The 13414-nt window shown below is 31.8% G+C and overlaps 1 long non-coding RNA gene across 2 annotated transcripts; it reads left to right on the top strand.

Annotated features, from left to right (window-relative positions):
- Positions 1–287: 287 nt before the first annotated feature.
- LOC148607173 (uncharacterized) lies at positions 288–10213 on the top strand. 2 transcript variants are annotated; one of them, XR_015915255.1, is made up of 6 exons: positions 288–497; positions 4075–4192; positions 4885–4950; positions 5979–6073; positions 6457–6517; positions 6693–10213. It is a non-coding gene; the product is annotated as an uncharacterized LOC148607173 (long non-coding RNA). The 2 variants fall into 2 exon arrangements; XR_015915256.1 differs by lacking the exon at positions 4885–4950.
- The last annotated feature ends 3201 nt before the right edge of the window (positions 10214–13414 follow it).

Genomic DNA, 13414 nt, shown 5'->3' with positions numbered 1-13414 from the left:
AATTACCCACTTGCAATTCACTTCAGTGTAAAAAAAAAGTAATGGACTTCCGAATTATAAAAATCAAATTGAACCTGGATTATCCTCCAGAGTGTCCATGTTAGGATGGTTGTTTTGCTTTTAATGTATGACCTGATTCAAGCTGATTGTCAATCAAAAATTTCAACCAAAACGTTGATACTCGATGCATTCATGTTTAAGCTTTAGTAAATGGTTCAATATTAAAAACGATTTATTTTCCCCATTATTGTCTGAAAAGTTTCCTGTTTATGACTGCAAACAAAGTGGTGGAGAGAGTTCATAATAACACCATGGAAACTAATATACCGGCATTCGAAAATAATATTTCAGGAATACAAAAGTATTTGTGAATAGCCAAACTGGTTTTATGGAATTGAAATCGTACGAATCAACAAAACCTCTTGTAAATGACACTTTATAATTTGTATTGGAGAAATGTTTAAACAAATGCCTTAAACATATTGTTTCAATTAGAGGTATGTTTATTTAGAGGTATGTTTATTTAGAGGTATGTTTATCTAGAGGTATGCTTATTGAAAAGCAAAATATCTGTTCTACCTCATCATTAATTGTGCAAAGTGTATTAAATGATTACAAGTAAACAACATGTCAGAACTAAAATACCAAAATATGCAAATTTTCCGGTTTCTATCCTGGTATTACCATTTGGTTATACGAACTTTCCTTTAAGACTATTCCTTAGACTTGTCTATATTCTATAAGTTTGGCTATTGTCTTATTACCCTTCTTGGATTTCTGTTTCACCATTATGCTTTTTTTTTAAGGAATTGCAACTTGACAAACATCTGTAAAAATAGTAGCTAAAACACACAGTGCCATATACATCACAAAATAAGTGGGTGTTTTTGGGGAGATGCAGTATTGGGGTTTCGTGTGGTGTATATGGGATGTTGTGGTGTTTGGGAATAGCGGTTTTGAATTTGGATCATTGGCATTTTTTTAAGTATGATAAGTTGATATTAAAAAATGTGCTAGCTATTATACAAATTAACAGTTTAAATGTAGAAGAATTAAAACATATTATATTTAATTTTTTTATGCACGTATTTTTAAGATATATGCAAAGGGGATTTTCATGGAATATGACAATTTTTATTTGGACAATGAGGAATGAAGAATTGTCATTTGGGAATGGGGACAATGGATATATGGGGAAAAGGAATGATAAATGATGTGGAAGTTTATACTATTCAAGAGCTATATTCAACAAAGCTATTACGACTTTGATAGCTCTTTTATGTTGAAGTATCACTGCCATTTATACGGTTTTATACACTTTTCAATAATTCATTTGACACAAACCTGAACTATGCTTCATAAAACATAATACATCAACAGTTGTCAAAACAGATGCCAATTATGACAAAGCTTATTTTTTTTTACGTTCTAGTTATCGCCAAAGCATATTTTACATGGCATGTTTCTCAACAAGCATTATTTAACTTGTCATTCAATACGTAAAATGATTAATAAATTAAACGAATTACATTATTACATCTTTAATATTAATTAATCGAGAGTAGAGCGTCAATGTAAATATATCTGATTTCACGCAAAATTGATAATTGAAAAAAATCCATTCTAAAAAGGAGTTGTGCTTTTTATTCATTATTTTTTCAGTTTTTTGTGGAGTCCGAGTTGCTCATTTACTTTACGTATGATTTTAGATACTTCATGTTCTTTGTTGTGTATGTCTGTTTTCCATGTCTGGTCTTTGTCCCTGGATTACATTCTTTTGATTACCGCTATAACCTTGGTTTTGTAATTATTCTTTAATTTTGGATAGATATAGATAAATCTTTACTCGCTTCTTATTTGGTTTCATTTTCATTTCTAAAATGGTAATTGCAAATTAGCATTCATTCCTATATTAGTCTTATCTATTAAACTCGGCATGTCAAAGTTATCTATTAAGAATAATTTTTGTATGGATACAATTAATTGACCTTGATAGACAATAATATAAAAACAATGAGAATACTTAAAAAAATATAATTTATAACGAAGATGTTGCTAAAAATGTCAGTTTCAATACTATTGATATTCTTATCTACTTTTTCTTTTATAAATGGATTTAACGAAGGTGGCCACTAAAGGTAATACAGTATTAGTAAATCTATATCACTATATCACACAAATGTATGTAATAACAAAATATACAGAATGAATTGTGTTGTCTGTTTTTGATTGATATACTTTGCGTCATATGTCTTCACGGTATTATAGTAATTGCAATATTTGTTTTTTTTTTTTTTTTTTTTTTCAATAATGGAAATAAAATTCGTTTTATGATTTAGATGAGATAATCGTTTACTTTTTAATGACTGCACGACTGAACTTGTTCTTTATTTGATCAGAAAATTCGGATGGTAAATTTACCTGATGTTGTCATTCCATAAGTTACTTGTATATTTCGGGCTATCTTTATTTCTGACTCTTTTTTTTTAATCTTTGATTTACTTTTGTGCTTTGTCTTTATTGTAACCGCTGAAGTTGTCTCAACATTCACTAATCTGACCAGCAAATGCCTTTCAAAATACTTCTTTTTTACGGGAAATGCAACTTTCGAGTCACAGTTTGCTGTTATAGCTTTTGTCTTAATGCCTTTATTGATAAATGTCTTGGTACGTAAAGTTCTAAACCTAGTTATTAAGAAAAATAGGTCTGATCAACACATACACACACACATTTCAGGGTGGGACTAATATACATACCATTTTTGTTAAATATTTTTCATAAATGCAATGCAGTAGACTTGTAATTCTCACTCGATTAGAAATTTCAATTTTTGTATACGAGTTCTATAAGGCAGTTGAAAATATGAAATTAAATGACCGCAACCTTAGGTAATAACTCAAAGTTAAATAAATGATGAATAGTATCGTATTGAATAAAAAAGTTACTTAAAATATAAGTTTTAAATAAAATCGATTGTTTGACATGCATAAAATTTCGAATATCTAAGGAAATACTTTCAATACTGACATGCTATTGATGCCTTACAGGTATAAAAAATTGCGTAAAAAAAATAGTATCAATATTCATCTCATAATGAAAGCATGTATAAATTTGATTTAAAAATCATAAAGTCTGCAGTATAAAAGTGCAAAGAGACTAAATAGGAAGTGGTTTAATATACAGAGAGGCTTAAATTTCTTAGATAATATATGGGGAGGTTTAAACATGCAGACTAAAGTGTAAGACTCCATGTAGATTGATCAGGGATTAATTTTATGTTCAGACTTAGGCACAAAATAGAATACAGAATACACAGGAAGTAATTTTAAAAGCAAAAAATGGAGTATAGAAGTGTGTTTTACATATGCAGAGAGTGATTTTATATGCAGACTGGAGTAGAAATTACTATATTACATACATTGGGTGTGATTTTATATGTTTACTGGATTATGAAAGTGCGTTAGATGATGAGTGATTTCCTGTACAGACTGGGTTACAAGAGAGTATTAAACATCCAAGTCTAAAAGTGTATGTCATGTACCCAGGGAGCAATTATATATGTAGTTGGGGCTTTAAAATGCTCATATCATACACAGGGCATACTTGGTATATAAGCACATATAACATTTTTGGCGTAAATTGTATTTGTTCCATATAACAATAACTTGTTTATATTGAAAGAAAGTCATGACCCCTCTCTCCATTCAAAAAATCAGAAAATTTGTAATTTTTTTTTCCTGTAACACCCCCCCACATTTTAGGTGCTGGCCCACCCTTTTTGCTGGAGATAAATAATGACCACTCCCTTAATATCATAACCTCACTCAAATGTGAGTATATTACAATCAATTTCTTTATTCTGTGAATTGTTTTGCCCTTATCTCGGCTCTCAAGTTGGTATTTGGTTTTGTATAGATTGGGTGTACACAAAAAGTTGCTGCCCAACATCCATACCTGTACTAACAGAGTTACATGTACATGTACCTTGCACAAACTTTCTGTTTCAAGTATTTGATAAGTACTGGTATGTACATCGTACATGTGTGCCTTTATATTTCAATTCTTTATTTACAGACATCAAAATTGAATTGAATGGACCTTTAGATTACTACAGTCTGGTTTGTAACCAATTGCCTTTACTAGTGTCTAGGTTATGCACTTGATGTACACAGCCTGGACTATTGAAATTTAGGTATTTTAAAAATATGCTTTTAACAGTAAAAGTTTGAAAATTGTCTGACTATCTCGATGAAAACAGCAGTGCATTTTACATTTAGTTTTCTTTTGCATATTTTGTATCATATGATTTTTGTAAGGACATGTATGGGTAAAAATAACATATATGTACATGTACATAACACATGTGCAATGTACATCATTGTAGAAAATGTCTGTATAAACAATCCTGTAAAAAAATATGAAATGTGATAATCAAACCATTTTTCTATACAAAGATCTTGTGAACACAATTTCCATTATTATTTGATCGTTTGAGAGAAACAAAGTTTTCTATTTGACTGTTTGCTAACATGTATGTAGTACACTTATACCTGTACATACATTATAATACCTGCATATTTGGAAGATATCAGATTGAAATAATCAAGTTTTTTTTGTTAATAACGATCTTCATAGCAAGTTCTTGGATTCTAATTACTGTATCTTAATTAAAATTTTAATCACCATATACATGTGCATATGTGAACATGTAGATCATGAACATATTAAGCATGCTAAGTATGAGAAAGTATAATCTTTCGAAAGTTTTGTTTATACAAATATGCATTGTCATACCTTTGTCAATACTGAATAAGTTGAACTTAATTGTTAGCTTACATGACCTGCATCAATTAGCATTTTTTTGTACATGCTTATGTATTTCAGATCCTGCTTGCTCTTTAGATTAAATGATGCTTTGTCTGTTAAAACACATTAATGAAAGCCTTGCAGGTACATATGCATTTGTGACTTAGTGGATATAAGTGCCATCTAGTACTAACTTTGTCTACATGTCTGTTAGTTCATTTAAAGTTTATCAATGCCTGTCTTGGAGAGATGTATTGTAGTTTACTTTGTGTGTACCTTTAGCTTGCATCATTATTATAACTTAAACTGTTTTTTATTATCTGAATACATTAACATTTTACTCAGTTTGATACTGTGTTTGTCTTAAAAAGGGGAGGAATATTATGTGCTTTAGTCCGGCTGTTCATTTTTAGTAAACTCACTACTTTTAAAATTATAAAACCAGTTTTGATAAAAAAAACAAATGTGTTCATGTATACAAATGAATGATATTAAAACATATTTTGAAAATGTGCATACCTAGTGATATTTGGGTTTAAGAAAATTGAAATTCAGCTTATGCTAGTACTTCAGTAAAAAAAAATAAAAAATGTAAGTGGAAGAGTAATCAAGGGAACCAAGGTTATAGCAGTAATCACAAGAATGTAATCCAGGGACAAAGACCAGACAAGGAAAACAGAAATACACAACAAAGAACATAAAGTAACTAAAGTCATACATACAAAGTAACAAAAGTAAATGAGCAACTCGGACTCCACTAAAAAATGGGAGATGGACCAGGTGCACCGGTAGTGTAAGCGTCCTCTGCTTTTCTAGAAACACCCGTTGAGTTGCTCATAAAAAGTCAAGTCCGGGCTAGACAAACGAGGAAAGGAAAACTTTAAACCGTTGAATAAATCAGTTTTAATGGTGCAGATAGGTACACCATAACGATCCACGAGTTCATAATGACGACCATGAAAGTATTTTTAGTCTGTAGCCTACAAGAAGTTTTGCACTCTAAGATAGGCAGGTTTGTAACATGTTTTTCAAATTAAGAATTGTACCCTGTTTTCAATTTGGTTCTCATATATGTAAAATGAATAAAATCAAACTTTGTTTTGATTTCTAACACGTTGAGTTCTTTGATATCTGCAAGATGCTGAATCTTACTGTTTTATTTTTTTTTTCAGCAGATTATTTCAAGTTTCCATAGATAACAGTTACTTTGGTCTAAAAACCAAGGAGCATGATCCTTGTAGAGAAAGTTTTATGATACATACAACACGTAAGTCATAGATTTAGTACTTGAATGTTCTAGTCAGGTTTTCGTAAAATTCAAAACATCTCAATAATCACTAATTTAAGGTAAATTATACTACTTATTGTGTTTCCTGTTTTAGTGTACATTTTACAGTTTTCATTTACTTCCGATTTCTCAACTTTCTGCTTTTTTATTGGTTTTCTAAAACTTAGTATCTATAATATAGGCTCACTTGACAACAATATTTAACTTTTAGTTTAACACTGAGATTATAAATTGCATCATCAAATCAAGGATGTTGATCTATTGCAAAGGGACATAATTTGAGTCCAAGGTTTGTTTTGTTTAGCACATTACACTGTTTGTTCACATCATTTGCTATATATATTGGTATTTTTGTATTTCAGAAGTCCATTGGTTTTTCCTGTTATAAATGCCTGCCAAAGACTCATCATTTCACACTGTGAAGTAAGACAATATTTTGTTTCATTTTCATGTGTTGTTTTATTGTTGCTCTGTTTTAGTACAAAATTGTATTTTTATCTTACTTTAGAGAGTGTATGGATATGTATCATAAAGTTTTATTATAATTACTGAACTATTTAAATCCTAGTTTAATGAGTATACTGCTATTTATTTGTAGGTATGGTTGACAACAGTCATAAGCTGGAACCATTGGATTATTAGAACAATGGAACAGTATTAAGAGACTTTTATTGAAATTAATTTTATATAATTTTATGAAAGTAATTTATCTTACAAGTCAATCATAATGAAGTCATCATAGTAAATTATGATTGGTTTAAGTTGCTTTTCTGTAGAATATTTATTGTCCAATGTTTGTCCAACTTCAGGTTCTAAGCACCACGATAAATATTTCTCAAGTGGTCAATGGATATCAAAAAATGTCCGAGGCATTATAGTCTGGACAATAGATCTTAAATGGAAGTGTATAAGGAGACAATAATTCTTCAATCCTGCACCGGGAGATAATCCACAATAAAGGTTTTACATGCATAAGAGAAATTATTTTACCCTCTTAATGAAATTTTGATATCAAATTGGAAGGTAATGCAACATTCAGGGAAATTAAATAGTGTCTGATACTTTCCATGACATCATCATCAGGGTTTAAGACAATAAATGCACTTATGTAATGGGTTGTTCTCTTAGGCCAGAGAAAACATTTAAAACACTTTAAAGGTTACTCTACATGTGCTATTTTTTTTCTCTACTCTAGCACATTTCTTGAAATTTTTTGATGAAATGATGCTAAGTTGACAATTTTTGGTTTAACACTATTGAAGTCAAGACATTCTATCATAAATGTCTATAAAAAATTTAATCTACCTGTACCTACCCTATTTTACTTCCAGTGAAACCTTAAACTGACATATAAATTTTCTAGGCCTTAGTGAGGATGACTACAGTACTATGCATGTTTTTTGCGTATAATTACTTGCGCTTAAATTTACCTGTAATACGAGAATTTCAGTGTACCTTACTAAGTAGTTCTTAGGAATAATATGCTGCAGACTTAAATACCACTTTTGGTCTGAGAAAAACTTTTTTTTATTTTTACTTTGTTGTGCATTTCATGGAGATATATTTCACACATTTAGCTAGTCCAGTGAGAGTTGCTGAAATTAATTTCCTGAGTGGTGCATTTTTCTTCTTTCATACGATGAGGAGAAATCGGGTATATTTTGATCAGGGGTGTGGGACCTTTCGAGAGTCAGGTGAATTGAGGCATATTAACTTGTTCTGTTTTATATTTGAAACCTTTTTGGTTTCTTTGATCCTAATGTGAGAACGGCAAACTGGGACTCAATAACAATCCCCAATGGAAAGGGCGAAATAGCGTAGGCAAAAACATGTAATATTGCTCCTAGTATATGCAGTTGAGTTACAAACACGCAAAGTTGGAAAATTTTGTTATTTTCGTGAAAATACTGGCGAAAGTGAGCAGTTCGCCCATTTCAAAATCTTAAAAATGAAGACTAAAATCCAAGCCGTTAAAATTCCAGATATAGAAAACCGTTTATGATTCAACTAAACTTCCAACATTAACCTGGTTATACATACAGTTTTCTCTGTACAAAAATGACAGAACAAAGTTTTAACATGAATTCCGCCCTTAGTGCATATGTCAAGCAATATTTTTGAAACCGAGTATGAAAACCAATTTTGAATCATTTTATGTCGACAATAAAATCCTATATATACAAAGGATGGTCAGTCCGATTGGTATTAAAAACTCAAGTTCCAGTAAGAGCTGCAGAGAAACCAGAATGGTGATTGAATCTGCTTGTAGAATTTGAGTGTACGCAATAAGAAAAGGCGCATCAGCCGTACCCCACTAAGAATGAGTAATTTTTTTTTGCATGAAATTTTTATTTTTTCTTGACTTCGCTTGGTCTTAAATTTTAATTACATGTACGCACCCCCCCCCCCCAAACTTGTGGATCCGCCCTTATCGAATATATGTCGAAAAAACTGAAATTGTTGTGCTTTTATAATAGGGACAAGATAGTTAATTCCTTTTCTTAGCTGTGTACAGGGGCAGATCCAGGATTTTAAATTAGGGGGCGCACAGTTAAAAATTGCTTAGGTTAATATAATGAAATATTGAGTGGGCACAATGTAGATATCTGTTGTGGTAAAATTAGCATGAAATTAAAGTTGCAACCTAAACCCGCCTAAATCTACCCCTGACAATCCATGATTTGCAAATTTAAAGTGGGGGGGGGGGCGCACGCCCGCCTGGATTCGCCACTGGTGTTGTAGGCTGAACTCTTGAATCGGTGAGTTCTAGATCTTTAATCTATACTATTCGGATATTTTTCAAATATGGCGTGATCGCAAACTCAAATGTACAAGATACGAACAGAGAATTGCGTTAATATTTTCAACTGATGCATGAAGGCAATTGGAATCTGACAGTACATATAGGCAAATACCGCATGATGTAGTGGATTTGGTCAATAATATCCGCAAGGGCGGATTCAGGTGGGGGCGTGGCGGGCGTGCGCCCCCACCTCTTATATTTGCACAACATGGGTTGTCAGGATAGGTTTTGGCGATTTTAAGTTGAAACTTTCATTTCTCGCTAATTTTACCACAAAAGATATCCACATTTCACCCACTATAGAAGAATATTTAAAAAATTAACAACAAAAAAGTTTTACTGTGCGTCCCTAATCTTAAATCCTGGATCCGCCCCTGCATTGTTTCTCCCATACACTACTATTAGGTCGAATATATTGATTCCACAGTGCTACAGGTTGTCTGACTTGGTGCCATCCATGGGTTGGAGTATGAAAGAACGGAATTGAAATCTCTTATTTGTTGTACGAGTACATGTAGGTCCGACACCGGTATAATTTCACGCCACAAAACTAAACTTGTTACATGTATGATGTACACAATGTACCACCATTGAATGCTGCAATCGAGACTAAAATATTAGACAACACTGATTAGAAATTTGTGACATGTATACACAGCCGGGTGTAGTGGCAGATCTTGACGGGGAAAAGGGGGAAAGGATTCGAAATTCCTCTTTCTGTTTAAAATTTTTACCCACAATATTTGTGTCTGTTGCAAAATGTCTGTCGCCCCTTTGTATTTAAAACAGTTGAATTTCCGCATCAACCCTAAAGTTACAAATTCAAATATTTTTATGATACAAAAAATAACACAATATTTCACTGTACCAACACGTCATTATGTTTATTTTGCTCCTTTATTTGAGCTATCACAGAAATGTGTTTATTTATAAAAACATCTAACACTTAAAACACTTTTTTCTGATTTACAGCACGTAAAATGTAATATGTATTTACCGTCAACGTAAACAAAATCTTCAGTTCCTCTTTCGGAAATCATACGTAGTTGTTCCGGTGACTGCGTAAAAGTACGTTGTTTTTTTATGATTTTAGGTGACTTTGATTGGTTTAGAGAGTGGGATATATATGCATTCGGATTAATTGCTTTTGCGGTCATAACAATTTTCTTTGTGTGCCAGTGCAGTGTTTTCATAACCACAGACTAAACAAGTGATGGGTACGGTGTTATAGAGATTATAAATATCTGTGGGTCGTTATATATAATGTAATCATATTTGGCGACGGCACGGTTGTCTATAATTGTACATATGATAAGAAATAAAGTTCACGATTTTGTGTTTATTTCTAAAGACAACGACATTATAACAGTGGCAAACACAACATCAGTAAATCGATCATCTGTATGGATTTAACATAATTCACAATTCACAACATGATCCACCAACACCTATGCATAAATTACATGTCGTGTACATTCATAGTTAATATTTACTGTCATATCTATTAGGCTAACTGGACAGTACTTGTGTGTAAAATACATTCCTTGCCCCCACCCCCCACCCTAAAAAAAATATCAGTGAGCGTCAATTACGTCAAATTTGGAGACATGAACCAATATTTATTGAGGTCAATATATATAGTTTGATAAACTTGACTTTATCCATAATTATCCGTGTTAAGCTACAATGTAAAGTGAAATTTGCGATTTAAAGATGAAGTGCAAGACCTAATGTTTATATTCCTTTGGGAACAATTAAGAAGACATTGTCCACCAATACTCGATGACCAATTCTTATACGCTTATGAGGTTTATTTTATGCCGAATCTGATCTAAAAGAAGAAACATTATTTAACCAGATCCTTTAATTTCAGTTTCTGCTACATAAATAATGTATTGAGTTACATTGATGATTAATTTATACATTACATTTACCCTAATACTCGAGATTAAGAAAATCACAAACACTATGAAGTCAACCCCATGTCTTGAGCTACAATTAATTATCAACGAAAAAGAAAAAAAAATAACAAACAAAATGACGTTTTATTCTGTAATGTCAGCTTTCCTTTCATCTATGGCAACATCCCTTTATCACTGTGTGTGTGTGTGTGTGTGTGTGTGTGTGTGTGTGTGTGTGCGTATTTTTTCCGTCTAATCAGTGTCCATGGAATATTCTATTGATTCTGCTCGAATTGATTTTGGCATCTTAACTCTTGGTTTGCATTGTAATGTTGCAAACTGCTATCTATTCTCAACAATAGTTGAGGCCATTTGCAAGGAGCGCGAGACTGACGATTTTTGAAAGTGCAATTTTATTATCTTTTTTTATATAATATTTTCCTGGAATCAACTTCTATGTAAAATGATCTTTTTTTTTTTTATATAAAAGTTCCATTTCAACAGAATAATATGCGGAAAGTGAATAAATAAACTGTCATTTGGCGCCAAAATGAATGTTTTAGAACAAATATTTGTTCATATTTGTGACATTTTCGCCCAATCTGAAACTTGTTACAATGTCTTAACACGCAAGCATACCCCTAAGGTAGGACTGTCGTTCGACTCTGTCTCATTATTCTGACTTCCAGTTAGCCATCGGTCCTGATAACTAACAAAACATCCCACGCCTAACGCAAAACAGTGACCGTCATTTTAACAATCTTTGCGTTGTCTCGCCCGTGGATCAAACATGGGTCCTCAGACAGAGTGAAAAGCCTACCGAGACGGTCGAGAAAGGTGAAAAGTAACCCACAGGGGCTTGCTCCCACTATCAAATATGCAGCCCGACTATCAATAAACACAATAAGCAAATCCTTGTTTTGATTTTATTAGAATTATTTGATGGTAATAATTGTGTTCATTTATTAGATTTATAATTTGTAAAGGGATTGCTGAGCAGTAAATAGTAATATATTCGACTTTGAAACCATAATTGAATTGAGTTGAGGTACCACCAAATATTCGAGTTGTATTCTGTGGGGCTGAATGTTTGATAGTTTAAGCAAGCTACTGTGAGTAACCTAACTATTACTTCCATCAACTGCATTAGGTTATGACAATTAGTCTACAAATTAAATTCGTTATTGGAATGTCTATTTTAAAAGATAACAATTATATTACTTCATAAAATCTATATTTAAGTTCTTAAATATATACAATACAGTAAAATAAAATATGTACACTATCTCATTTTTTACATGCTCAGGCCCCTAAAATGAAATAAACAAACAGGTTTACATTATGTCGCGTTTACAATTTTATAACAACATGATGGGCAGATGTTTTTATTTTCGAGTTTTTTCTGTATTGTACATTTTCAACAAATCTTGTAAAAACGTATAGCATGTTATTAAGTACATTGAGCTAGAAAGAATAGAGTCAATTACATTAATTCTAAGATAACATTAACTATATTTATCGGTATTATAGTTCACGCCTTTGCCTAATATCGAGTTCAAAATAACTCATTAAGAGCTAATTGGTATTTGTGAATCTAGGCATAAAAGTTGGCACTTAATTGTTTTATAAATAAATCGAAAGTGAAAAAAGTTAATCTCTAACAATTTTTTCTCACGGTATATAATACAAAATTTATAACACCAGGAATTACATTGTGCATTCATATATAAGCCGGTTTCCTATTTCATACCAACAATTTATAATACCTGGAATTACATTGTGCATTCACATATACTCCGGTTTTCTATTTCAAACCAACAATAAACCCATTGATAAACCTTTGGGTTAGAACCGGAAAGTTTCAATTCTATTTCAATTATATACCATTGAATTCATTGACCCTATTGCAAATTAAAGTTTTAATTATGAGTACATGCACATTGGAGATCAACGTGTCAGGCTATTCCTATGATACATATGCCTACTATTTTATTCCTGTATAAAATCTTTATCATTCTTTTTTATGTTGTTAATTTAGTATGTGTTCTAATAAACGAATTTGAATTACAGTAAGACCTGTTCTAATCAAGTCCTTTTTGAACTGGTACACTTTTTCGGGTTAGCCGTGTGTTCAAAGGTTCAAAATACATTTAAATCGATGTTAAGCGAAGTGCCAGGTTAATACAGGTTTTCGGATCGATGAAGGTTTGTTTTATACAAGTTTTACTGTATTAGTTAACCTTCCTTTTTCTTTCATACATCATTTTGTCTATATTTTACGTCAAACGATGTTAGAAAAAGTGTGATCTGAACAGTACAAATAAACATCAATTAAGCAAATTATGTACAATCCATTTTGTATTCGAATACATTAGAACCTGTCGAATCCTGACAAATCCAAACACTTTTTAAAATCTTGATTTGTTGTGGAACTTACTGTCTTTACCGTCTCAGATAGGTTGTTGATTTCCACTTTCTCGTGTTTAGTGCTTTTTCCTGCCAATACCATTTTTGAACTTGTTAGAATTTAAAGTTAACTTAATAAGATAAATGTTGTTTTATGCCTCAGTTTTAACTGTCATGCAACAAAGACCTATATTTTTTTCATATTCAATA

The sequence above is a fragment of the Perna viridis genome, chromosome 9, assembly GCF_037379345.1.
Source record: "Perna viridis isolate PV_CMFRI_1.1 ecotype Kerala chromosome 9, ASM3737934v1, whole genome shotgun sequence".
In the NCBI taxonomy this organism is placed as follows: domain Eukaryota; kingdom Metazoa; phylum Mollusca; class Bivalvia; order Mytilida; family Mytilidae; genus Perna; species Perna viridis.
This window is presented reverse-complemented; position numbering and strand designations above follow the sequence as displayed.